The following is a 13,543-nucleotide window of genomic DNA, read 5'->3' as shown; positions in this document are numbered from 1 at the left end:
TTCTGTGCAAAACTAACAATGCAATGGTTATAGAAAACTGCTAAAAACGACATCTAACAGTCATATTCCTAATACTGCCGGAGCATACATTGAACCTGTAAAAGCGGTTCATGGTATGAGTGAAACCCTCGGCCGTTTCAAGGTGAAACCCTCGGCCGTTTCAAGGTGAAACCCTCGGCCGTTCCAATGCGGAACCCTCGGCCTGTACCTAGGGTTTGAGCCGATATGAGTATATAAACAGAAAACAAGTAAATCTAACGCTGTTTAAAAACAAAATACAAAACAACACGTTAATATAACATTATAGAACCACTGTGGAGACGGCCATTGAACCACTGTTTCCAGCCATACCGTGACAAACTATTACAGGAATTATGGAGATGAAACCCTCGAAAGGAATATGTCTCAGCCTGTCAACAGAGAAACGAAGTATCCGTAGCAAGACAAGCTCGAACCATTTGGAGCAAATTCATATGTATAGCAAAACAAGCTGTAGACACAGAACAACCGAATGGAAAAACATGCATATTATATTTAACAGGTAAACAAAAGAGATAATCATATAATAACGATGGGATAAATAAACCCGAAAGAGTACCACGAAGGTCTGTCCATTAAATATTCAGAGAACCATAGTCTCTCATAAATACAGAGTAAATCATAATGGCACATTCCCAAATAATAGAAGCCTTGATTTATCTCGTTAGGTTTCGGCGAGGGAGGCCGTGAATCCCTGAACATGAATATACAAGTGATATCAATAATACACAGAGACTGTAAACCAGAGAAGACGCAGGTACCGGCATGGGAAAGCCGACCTCGCATCCTAGCCAGGGTTTAGCTGAAGGTGAGAACCCTGAGTCAACACATTGAAGAATGCCATGAGGAACCCCCTCAGGCCGAGAGAAAACACATGGAAATCTACCAGCTACTTCCGCCTATCGTATTAACTATCTACTGTAACGATTGTGAGGGTCTAGTACCTGGAATGTCTCGACTGTACCATTCCATTCCTGAGTGGTAGGAGTATGAGAAGCACGCCCTGCACATGGGAATTTCATTGGAAGTAAACATGAATGCATTAACCAAAACAATGTAATCCTGATCAAGAACGCACAGTGTTATAAACAATAAATTTACAGCCGAAAGTAATTGATGAAGTGGTAGATACCTGTGTTGGCTTGCCGAGACCTGGCATAGGTTGCAGGGTTAGAACCGCCGATTGGAGCAAGGGTTCGGTCTCTCCTCCAAGTGCAAATGAACCCGCAATGAGCGACTCGGTGGACTTTATGAAACCCGATAAACCCTGAATCGATATCAACCCTTAGATCAGTGTAGAAGATCCTCACCGTTCCTTTGTATGGCAGTTTGGCGCGCGAACCCTGCGGATTCCCCAAGGCTTCACATGGCCTCTGTCCGGCGGTAGACACCTGTCCAGGGTAGGTGAAGCTATTTAGTATTCCGACCACACCTGGCATGGGAGCAGATCGGAAAAGCAAAGCCGGTGGCCTCGTTCCGTTGACCTTAACCGTATGATGAGAATCGCTAAAGGTTCATAATCCATAAGTCTTGTGGTAATCTGAAGTTAAGTGATTGATAATCATATAGGTGTCATCATAGCAGCACGGTTAGTGCTTAAGTAAATGCAAGCATATATAATGTTTATGGTCAGTTTAGGATCAAGTGTATGAAGGTCCACGTAACAATAAGGTTTACCATGAATTATTATTTTTTATATGGGATATTACTGTGGAGTGTGACAATGTGGTATCAGAGCAGAGGTTTCAAAACTGTGGCCTCTGGAGCAGTAAGATCCAGCTGCATGGAAATTATCATATAGTATATGTATGAGGAAGAATTAAATTCCGCTAATTGGTTTCTGTTTATTAATTAGGAAACAAATACAGAAACAGCAACCGATAACAGCCAACAGTAAAGATGGAGGGAATGCAGGGAGCGGATGGCGTTCCTCGGGAAAATCCAGAGCTGTGGATACAGCTTGGTGCAGAGACACGCAGCACCAATCTGGCGATACTGCAAACTGTTCAAGAACTGAAAGATGAAATGGCACGTCTGCGAGAAGACAACGCGCGATTGACAGTGGAACAGGAAAGAATATTGAAGAGTCTGTCGGAAAGACAAAATCCACCATTAGCCAATCCCAGTGCGGAACAGCAAAGGGCAACTGAAGAACGAAATTATGCACCTGAAATTTCAGAGGAGAAGGAAGATCATTCTGACAATGTAGTAGAACAGCAGACGCCAAAGAGACAGAGAATGGAATTACAGGGAGAATTCCGGAAAATTAAACCTCCACATTTTGATGGAGAGCAGGAGGAAGCGACAGAGGCTTGGTTAATTAACATTAACAAGTACTTCCAGCTGTATGAGTATGATCAGAATCTGAAGGCGCGGCTGGTCATCTTCCAGCTACAGGGCAAAGAAACCTTGTGGTGGGAAGAAATCAAAATTGTAAAAGGAGTAAGTGAGCAGAACATAACCTGGGAAAAGTTTCAGAAGTACTTCAAGGAGAGATATCTAACTGAGCGTTTCTACGATGAGAAGGCATGGGAGTTCCATGATTTACGACTGGGACAACAGTCCATGGACGAGTTCATTAACCACTTCACCTCCCTGCTTCGTTATGTACCATATATCAAGGAGGAGAAGGCCAAGGTGCAGAGATTTGTGAGCAGTTTACCAGCCTATATAAGAGAACGTATTGAGTTTGATAATCCCAGGACAATGGATGAGGCGATTCGTAAGGCAAGAATCTGTTATCAGCAAAACAAGCAGAAAGGAGACACTTCAAATAAAAGGTGGAATGAAAGAAAAAGCAACAGAATTGCTGGTAATAGCAAGGGAAGTCGTGGTAATGGCAGCAAGGTTGCTGGTAAAGGACAGATTGGCAGAAATGTAGCCAAGAGTACCTTTCGGACTAAGCCAAGTGAGAGCAGAATCAGTGAACCACCTGCCAGGTCAGACCTTGAAGGGATGACCAGACCTCCAGTCCAATGTTGGGGTTGTGGAGGCCCACACTACGTGAAGAATTGCCCTCAGCGTAAAGGAGTGGATCAAATATCTCAGATCCAAGAAGCATCAACTGTTGGAGAAGTGGCGCGCAGCATGCCAAGAATTAACGCAGCTCTGGAAGACCGTCAAGCGGAATACCAGCCAAGCATGGTGGAATTTGAAGGTAAAATTTCCAATCTTTCTATAGCTGTTCTTATTGACCCAGGAGCTACTTTAAGTTATGTTAGCCCAAAAGTAGTAGAACAGTGTAAGCTGTCTTCTGAAAAGTTCAAGAATCCATGGCTGGTACAGCTAGCCACAGGAGCTAAAAGAAGAGTCTTAGCCAAAATTAATAACTGTCCTTTCAGCATAGTTGGACAGCCAATTACAGCAGACCTGAATGTGCTTCCATTGGGGTCCTATGACCTCCTGATTGGTATGGATTGGCTGGAAAAGCATTGGTCGTTGGTGAACTGCAAGACCAAAACCATTTATTACAAGGATGACTTGGGACAGCAGCAAGAATTACAGGGAATTAAACACCCTGTACAGATCCGGCCTATCACTGCCTCCCAGCTAGCTAAATGTCTCAGGAAGAAGTGTCAAATTTACGCTATTCAAGTTGGTTATGCAAACCAGAAAGACAAAGTATCTGCATTAGACAGCATTCCGATAGTGCAGGAATTTGTGGATGTCTTTCCTGAAGAGGTACCAGGACTGCCTCCGAAAAGGGACATAGATTTTACTATAGAGTTAATACCAGGGGCAGCCCCGGTGTCACGGGCACCGTACCGGATGAGCGTACCCGAGTTGACAGAATTAAAAATGCAACTGCAAGAGTTGCTGGACAAGAATTATATCCGCCCCAGCGTGTCACCGTGGGGAGCTCCAGTACTATTTGTCAAAAAGAAAGATGGAACCCTCCGTATGTGTATAGACTATCGTCAGCTGAACAAGCTCACGATCAAGAATAAGTACCCCCTGCCTCGGATTGACGAACTCTTCGATCAAGTGAAGGGAGCAAAGGTATTTTCCAAGATCGATTTGCGATCTGGTTATCATCAGATCAGAATTAAAGAAGAAGACATTGCCAAAACCGCTTTCAGAACACGCTACGGGCATTACGAATTTGTGGTGCTGCCCTTTGGCTTGACCAACGCACCCGCCACCTTTATGTGTTTAATGAACAACGTGTTTCACAGGTTTTTGGACAAATTCGTGCTGATATTTATAGATGACATTCTGATATATTCTCGTTCCCATGAGGAACACAAAGAACATCTCCGGATGGTGTTGCAAACTCTCCGGGAACATCAGCTGTATGCCAAATTTAGTAAGTGTGACTTTTTCAAGGAGGAAATCCAATATTTGGGCCATGTGATTACTAAAGAAGGAATAGCAGTAGATCCGGAGAAAATAAAGACGATTATGGAATGGCCCATACCCAAGGATGTAGCCGATATCAGATCCTTTATGGGACTAGCTGGCTATTACCGAAGATTTGTGGAAGGGTTCTCAAGGATAGCCTACCCTATCACTTCATTGCAGAAAAAGGGAAAAGTATTTAAGTGGACAGCGGAATGTCAGCAGAGTTTTGATCAACTGAAGCATTTACTCACCACTGCACCCATCTTGAGTATAGCCGATCCTAATAAGGATTACGTTGTGTGCACTGATGCAAGTAAAGAGGGTGTGGGAGGAGTATTAATGCAGGAAGGGAAAGTAATTGCGTATGAGTCGAGAAAATTAAAAGAGCATGAGCAGAAGTACTCTGCTTACGATCTAGAATTAACAGCTGTTATTCATGCGCTAAAAATGTGGCGTCATTACCTCTTGGGGAGGAAATTTCTGTTGTTAACAGATCACCACAGCTTGACTAATTATTTCAGTCAACCTACTTTGAATGCAAGACAAGGTCGTTGGGCAGATTTCCTAAGCGGATTTGATTTCGAAATCAAGCACTTAAAGGGCAAGGAGAATCGGGTGGCTGATGCATTGAGTCGAAAGGTGCAGTGTTTGTGTGAACTTTCAGTCAGCAAGTGGCGAAATTCTCTGTTTGAGCAGATTAAATCAGCAGCAAATCAGGATGCTGAATATCAACAGTTAAAACAGCAGGTACAACAATCAGATAATGAAAGATTGCAGCAAGGTTATACATTGGACAACGCTGGTATGCTGTACTTTAATAAGAAATTATATGTACCTAATTCAAATGACCTTAGGAACCTGATTTTGGACGAGTTCCATACCAGCCACTATACTGGCCATCCAGGGTACCAAAAGATGGTCACTGCACTAAGGAAAGAATACTTCTGGCCTAGAATGAAGAAGCAAGTGGTTGAGTACTTGGCAAAGTGCTTAGAGTGTCAGCAGATTAAGGCAGAACATCAGCATCCGGCCGGGCTGTTACAACCTTTGCCTATTCCGGAATGGAAATGGGAAACCATTTCCATGGATTTTATAACTGGTTTGCCTCGAACAAGGAAAAACCATGATTCCATCATGGTAGTGGTGGATAAGTTGAGTAAAGCGGCACACTTCATACCCGTGCAGTCCACTTATAAAGCGGTGCAAATTGCTCACCTTTTTATGCAAAATGTGTTCAGATTGCATGGACTACCAAAAGTAATCATTTCAGATCGGGATGTAAAGTTCACATCCACCTTTTGGAGGACGTTGTTCGCTGAGTTGGGAACATAGCTAAACTTTAGCACAGCATATCACCCGCAAACCGATGGTCAAACCGAGCGAGTAAATCAAGTGTTGGAAGATATGTTGAGGGCGTATGTGATGACGAAACCAAACCAATGGGAAGAATATTTGCATCTGGTGGAATTTGCATATAACAATGGATATCATACCTCGACACAATTAAGCCCTTTTGAGGTTCTGTATGGGCGAAAATGCCGCACACCCTCAAGTTGGGGTGGGCCTGAGGATAAGCTGAGTTTGGGTCCGGAAATGCTTAAAGAGATGGAAGACATGGTGAAAAAAGTGCGTGCCAATTTGAAGGCTGCACAGGACCGGCAGAAAAGTTTTGCAGACAGAAAAAGGAGGTTTAAGGAATATCAGGTTGGAGACCACGTGTTTGTGAGGATCCAAACCAGAAGGAGCACATTGCAATGGAGCGGATGCGCCAAGCTGGCTCCTCGGTACTTTGGTCCTTTCCAGATCTTGGCTAGAGTGGGGCCGGTGGCTTACCAACTCGCCTTGCCAAGCCATATTAGAATTCACAACGTGTTCCACGTCTCTGTCCTAAAGAAATATGTATACGATCCTAAACATGTGATTAAATGGCAAGATGTTCGGGTAAGAAATTAAGTCCGATGTTTTGGAACATGCAGATACACTTAATGGAAACTGATTGAAATTATTGATTGTCTGCAGGTCGAACCGGAAGGCGAGGTTCTGGTCGAACCACAGAGCATTCTCGACCGGAGAGAAGTGCGGCTGCGGAAACGGGTTATTACCCAAATTAAAGTGCTGTGGCAGCACTATGGGCCTGAGGAGGCTACATGGGAAGACGAGGAAATTATGAGGAAGGTTTACCCGGACTTATTTAATGGGAATAGACATCGGGACGATGTCCAATCCCAGGGGGGGAAGATGTGATGACCCCGTAAAACATGTAATTATGAAAGTTACTATGGTAAGAAACTCATGTGAATTATTAATTACTGTGTTAAATGATATTATTTATTTTATGAATGGAAAATATTTTGAAAAATGCTGGCAGTCTCCTAAGGGAGGATTTCTAAAGAAAGAAACAGTTATAAAAACTGAAAAAGGAACTAACCCTTCAGCCAGGAAAAGTCCTGGGAGGGGAAAAATCCCTAGTCAGTGATGACAGAGAGGGAGAGAAATTGAAGAAAGGAAAAGAGAGAAAGAAAGGGGGTTAAGTCTGGTGAGGACCAGATAACCCTAGCACAACTGTGCATGAGTCTTGTTGAGGGCTGCAGGCCTGCAGGACAGCTCGGGGGGAGAACCCAACATAGCGTTGGATCTCATGGCTGGGTGGATAAGAGCAAACCTTTAAATTGCAGGTGAACTTCTGGAGCTATATCTCTGGTGCCTAATAGACCAGGTATGCGTTATTCATCTGAACTAAACTACTGTATTAGTATGCTTGGTGCTTGTATGGAAAGTATGGCTGCACCTGAGTTTCTGTTATTGACTAGATGGAACAGTATGCATATAATACCTTAGCAGTGTTTAAGAGTGCCTAAGATTGGCTATTCAAAGCAAATAGAAATTATCTGTTATATTCTTTGCATAATAATTGTAAAGAAAACGAAGCATGATAACTGTGTACAGATTAATGCTTGATATCTATAATGATAACTGTATAGAGAACAAGTCAGACATCTGTAAGAAAAATGATGCATGATAGCTGTGCAAGAACAATGCATGATTTATGTAAAAGAATGATGCGAATAGCTGTAATAAGAAAGATGCAGGATAACTGCATGAATGTGATACATGTAGTATATAGGAACAATGCTCAATATGTATTGAAAAGCCGAAGCATAGAAACGATACAAAGAACCGAAAGTTCATAACCATATACAGAGCATGTGAGTGCGTAGTATATTTACCAGTTAACCGTGAGAGGGTTTCTGTGCAAAACTAACAATGCAATGGTTATAGAAAACTGCTAAAAACGACATCTAACAGTCATATTCCTAATATTGCCGGAGCATACATTGAACCTGTAAAAGCGGTTCATGGTATGAGTGAAACCCTCGGCCGTTTCAAGGTGAAACCCTCGGCCGTTCCAATGCGGAACCCTCGGCCTGTACCTAGGGTTTGAGTCGATATGAGTATATAAACAGAAAACAAGTAAATCTAACGCTGTTTAAAAACAAAATACAAAACAACACGTTAATATAACATTATAGAACCGCTGTGGAGACGGCCATTGAACCACTGTTTCCAGCCATACCGTGACAAACTATTACAGGAATTATGGAGACGAAACCCTCGAAAGGAATACGTCTCAGCCTGTCAACAGAGAAACGAAGTATCCGTAGCAAGACAAGCTCGAACCATTTGGAGCAAATTCATATGTATAGCAAAACAAGCTGTAGACACAGAACAACCGAATGGAAAAACATGCATATTATATTTAACAGGTAAACAAAAGAGATAATCATATAATAACGATGGGATAAATAAACCCGAAAGAGTACCACGAAGGTCTGTCCATTAAATATTCAAAGAACCATAGTCTCTCATAAATACAGAGTAAATCATAATGGCACATTCCCAAATAATAGAAGCCTTGATTTATCTCGTTAGGTTCCGGCGAGGGAGGCCGTGAATCCCTGAACATGAATATACAAGTGATATCAATAATACACAGAGACTGTAAACCAGAGAAGACGCAGGTACCGGCATGGGAAAGCCGACCTCGCATCCTAGCCAGGGTTTAGCCGAAGGTGAGAACCCTGAGTCAACACATTGAAGAATGCCATGAGGAACCCCCTCAGGCCGAGAGAAAACACATGGAAATCTACCAGCTACTTCCGCCTATCGTATTAACTATCTACTGTAACGATTGTGAGGGTCTAGTACCTGGAATGTCTCGACTGTACCATTCCATTCCTGAGTGGTAGGAGTATGAGAAGCACGCCCTGCACATGGGAATTTCATTGGAAGTAAACATGAATGCATTAACCAAAACAATGTAATCCTGATCAAGAACGCACAGTGTTATAAACAATAAATTTACAGCCGAAAGTAATTGATGAAGTGGTAGATACCTGTGTTGGCTTGCCGAGACCTGGCATAGGTTGCAGGGTTAGAACCGCCGATTGGAGCAAGGGTTCGGTCTCTCCTCCAAGTGCAAATGAACCCGCAATGAGCGACTCGGTGGACTTTATGAAACCCGATAAACCCTGAATCGATATCAACCCTTAGATCAGTGTAGAAGATCCTCACCGTTCCTTTGTATGGCAGTTTGGCGCGCGAACCCGGCGGATTCCCCAAGGCTTCACATGGCCTCTGTCCGGCGGTAGACACCTGTCCAGGGTAGGTGAAGCTATTTAGTATTCCGACCACACCTGGCATGGGAGCAGATCGGAAAAGCAAAGCCGGTGGCCTCGTTCCGTTGACCTTAACCGTATGATGAGAATCGCTAAGGGTTCATAATCCATAAGTCTTGTGGTAATCTGAAGTTAAGTGATTGATAATCATATAGGTGTCATCATAGCAGCACGGTTAGTGCTTAAGTAAATGCAAGCATATATAATGTTTATGGTCAGTTTAGGATCAAGTGTATGAAGGTCCACGTAACAATAAGGTTTACCATGAATTATTTTTTTTTATATGGGATATTACTGTGGAGTGTGACAATACCCATGTGCGAATAATACAGTGACTCGAGCTGCTGCAGTTTTCGTGAGCACAGATATTCCTCGGATCTCTTCGGATGGATCTCCAGTGGATGTCGTTTTGGATAGTTATTATAAAATGTTGTTTAAGGGCATGCCTGAAATTCGGTCGGGTTTAAGGATAACTTGATGCAAGTGTGGAAGAAATTGGATTTTTATGTCACTAGAACGGTGGTCGAGCATATGCGCTTATGGATGGGGTATTGGTAGCGTTGGAGCTAGGGTTTCCCGGATTCAAGCCTTTACAGATTCAGATCTTATGTATGAACAGATAGCCCGAGCCCAGAAGCTTCATAGTCAATTATCGATGGCTACGAGGCAAGAAGGTTATTATGGAACATACAACAACAATCAACTCTCAGAAAAGGGGAAAATGTAATCAACTGGCGTCTCGGCCCTCTGCTCGAATTCAATCACTGCTCTCACGCTGACAGAGATCAGAAGCTCTCCACAAACCTCCGCTGGCCCAATCTCCCTGCGCGTGCGAATCAGAAGCTCCAAATGAGGTGAGTGAGGCTCCAAATTTGCATCGACTTTTTCTGCTCCACCAAAATTAAAAAATGGCGGATGTAGAATCGGAAGCTCATCTCAAGCGATGTGGAATATTATCTGACACGCAGTTCCTGTCGAGTGCTAAGCATAACACAGAACATCGAGCAATCTCCTCCCTATTGTTGTTGAGTGTCCAGCAATGCTGCTGAGTGCCGAGCAGAACCGAGCAATGCAGGACCGAGCAATCCCAACGCATAACACGTTTGAACCAACAAAACCTTGTCTTCATTGTGCTACCTTATCGGATCTACGTTGCGCCACGCTGCTTCAATATGGAGCTTCTTCTCTTAATTACCTGAACCCTCTTCACGGTGACTGCAGCCCCACAGGAAAATAAAAAATGCTCCCCTGTCAATAGACACACCTCCTCACAACACAAGTTCAGACAAGAGCGCAGGCAGAAGATGATTCATCATTTGCTGCAATCTCTCTCTTTAATTACAAGAGCGCAGGCAGAAGATGATTCATCATTTGCTGCAATCTCTCTCTTTAATTTCCAGCGCAGGCCTCCACTTAGCTACAGTGCTCATACCATTACTCCCCATTACAGCAGTCATGTTCATCATCACCCAGGTTTTTATACTTACCCATTTTTAAATTTTTTTTTTTGAATTTATAGATCACAAAATATTAGATCCAATGATCTCAGAAAATGTTTATTTTAGATTGAATTCTGGCCATAATGTTGTTAAAGGTCTGACTTAGGGAAATTGTCTGACCATGGTAGGCAGAGTCTGCAATCAGAAAACCGGTTAAAACACAAAACTTGGATATCGAAACTATAAATTCTGTATTTGTAATCTACTAAAGCATCATACTGAAAATATAGGACAGAGTGTACAAAACTGAACTTCCAAAGTTGCAATATGTTTTTTATTCAATCTCTAAAAATGACAGAATGCTACAGCTCAAAAGTACTATCAGAATCACTAGCACAACTTTATCTCATGCTTAAAAGCATTAAAAGATAACCACCTCTGCCCAGCCTTCCTTCTTTATAATATATAGATGAGGAAGGTTAGAGGCCAAGACAAAATAGCCCATCCCGGGGTGCTAAAAATAGAAAAGAAAAACAATTATCTAAATCTATTTATGGAAGTATATGTTCTTAAAATTGGAAATATTCTTGGCTCATGTGCTTAATCTACCTCAGAAGAAAAGCTAAATGAAGCTAAAAAAACCTACTTCTAAATTTGGATTTCAAATTCCAAAAGAAGAAAAGCATTTATCCTAAAATTGAAATGTTAAATTTCAAAAAGCAACCATAAAACTAGAAGTGGTTGAGGTTGGCATATGCATGCTGGAAGGCATGTGTGCACGCTCTTAATGTTGTCTTACATAATTACAGTTTAGCATCACAGACAATCTAGTGTTGCACTGCCATTTTCCTCACTTGCACCCTTATTATGACAATACAAGTACCTTGCACAAGAATCCAAACTATTGTGGTTGTTGTTGGTGTGCCTTCGTTGGTTGACTGCTACGCCACTATAGAAGAGAACAATAAATGATGCAACATGGAAAACTTCTAGCATCCATGCACCCTCTCAATCTATCTTCTACATAAATGCATTGCAGTACCCTAGACATTCTAGTGTTGCATCGTCATTCTCCTCAATTGCACGGTTATCATGACTGCACAAGTATCCCGCATAAATCTAGAATGTTGTGCCTATTTTTGTTGTGTATTTTCTACTAAATATGATTGCTATGCCACCATGGGAGAAAGAATTCTCTGATGCAATCATGAAAAAATAACACTCGCTCTTTGTAAAGAAAGTGTTATTGAAAAAATCAAATCTCTCCTTTTGTATCCTCGAACTTCTCCTTTGCTAAGGGCTTCATCACTATGTTGACCATCCATGAAGTTAAATAATATAACCTTGGATCATTGTTTCCTTCTGTACTTTGAAATATCTTTAAAATCTTCAAGGTGTAAATCCCTTGTACAAGGAAAACTTCATAAAAAACCTACCAACCTCCTATATCCTTCATGTCAACTTCACTAGTAAAAATCATCTTACACCATTAACATGAGTTGTTTAGAAATTCCAAAAATTATAAACTCATTTGTATATAGGGCCAAGAAAAATGGATAAGATCTATTAAATAAAGAACTAAAATCTACACTAAACTTTGAAAAGTTCAGCTTGAGTGAAAACTCATTGATCTCGAAATACCAATCTTGTGGGGCATGCACTAACACATGAAGGGATGTCTTCAATTTTATTTTATGGGTATCTAGCCCATGTAGATCAAAAAGTTTGGAAATTGAATCAAAGACCTCAACAAGATCAACTTTGCAACATACCCAATGCCCTTTGTGCACATTGATGATATGGGGTACTTCTTGAAACCACCAATTTCACTCCAAATTTGTTTCTCTAATGTATGGAGTTATGTTTGAAAGATAATCATTTCTATGAACTAGGGTTTCACCAAATCACCTAATTGAAACAAAACCAGTGTTTGGGTGGCATCTCAAAGATTATTCATGGATATCAAGCGGTGTGGTCACATCTTACCTTCAAACTTCGAAGATTAGTGTGGGGTGTGCATGTCAAGCACTATAATTTTGTTGCTTATCTAGTGAAAATAGGTTCTATAGTAAGCTAAAGAGCTATATTTACCTTTGGTCTCCAACTTTGTGACAAACATATATTCTAAATATGTATTCATGGGTAATATAAATATGGCCATAGTTTTGAAGAAGATCCACTCTCTCTTTTTCATGCCGATATCAAGATAGTACTATGATCAATTCTACTGTATTTTTTTAGCTAATCTAAGGATTGTACATCATGCAATTATGCTTTTAGTTCCATAGACAGGTTGTAGCCTAGAGTTTAGCATGCACAAACTGTTTTTTTTTTTTTAATTTTAATTTTAATATCAATATCATAATATTTTGCTGCATATAGAAATCTGATTCTATTGGGCTTTGCATATAGCGTGAGATCAAAGGAATTCAATTTCGACAATTTATATTGTTTTAGTGGTAATAATCTAAACCCTATTGTTTCTTTGAGATGGGTTATTTATATTAGCTTTTTCAATCCACTTTTGTATACGTTGAATTTGATTGGAAATTGTTATATCTTGGATCTTGCTTCAAATTTTATTTAGTGATGTCTAAGGCTTTAAGCCAATCATTTCGATGTGTTTGATGGTAGGTTGATGATCCGGATTTAAGCAGGAACGCAATAGATTACAGAGATAACCATAAATACAGAGATGCGATAACCATAAAAACAGAGATGCAGCGGAAATAATACTTCATTTCATTAATGGAGAATACTGAAATATGCTTACAAATAGAAATAACCCAGCTAGGGCGATGGTAGCTTATCTCTGAGAAGAGATGTGTCGGCTACATGCCTCTGAACTGTTTCGAAGTGTCTTTACAATGAGGCTCGAAGGCCTATTTATTATTGAGAAACAATGGAAAACCCTTCACATTCGAAAACCTAACCCTAGAAGATGAAACGCCAAATTGTGGGCCCCGTTTTGGGGTAAGTTGGACAACCAACTTCCGGGGGTCGCGAATTGGTCGTATTATCTCCGTTTGATGCGCATGATAGCCCGTT

General features: G+C 41.3%; 1 long non-coding RNA gene across 1 annotated transcript; it reads right to left on the bottom strand.

Moving 5' to 3' along the window:
- Positions 1 to 8,253: 8,253 nt before the first annotated feature.
- Positions 8,254 to 8,848, bottom strand: LOC149261944 (uncharacterized). Its single transcript, XR_016248738.1, has 3 exons — positions 8,775 to 8,848; positions 8,587 to 8,645; positions 8,254 to 8,459 (listed from the first exon to the last, which is right to left on the bottom strand). It is a non-coding gene; the product is annotated as an uncharacterized LOC149261944 (long non-coding RNA).
- Between the last annotated feature and the right edge of the window lie 4,695 nt (positions 8,849 to 13,543).

This window comes from Pinus tabuliformis, chromosome 6 (genome assembly GCF_031772625.1).
Source record: "Pinus tabuliformis cultivar Carrire ecotype Pingquan chromosome 6, CPIR1, whole genome shotgun sequence".
NCBI lineage: Eukaryota > Viridiplantae > Streptophyta > Pinopsida > Pinales > Pinaceae > Pinus > Pinus tabuliformis.
This window is presented reverse-complemented; position numbering and strand designations above follow the sequence as displayed.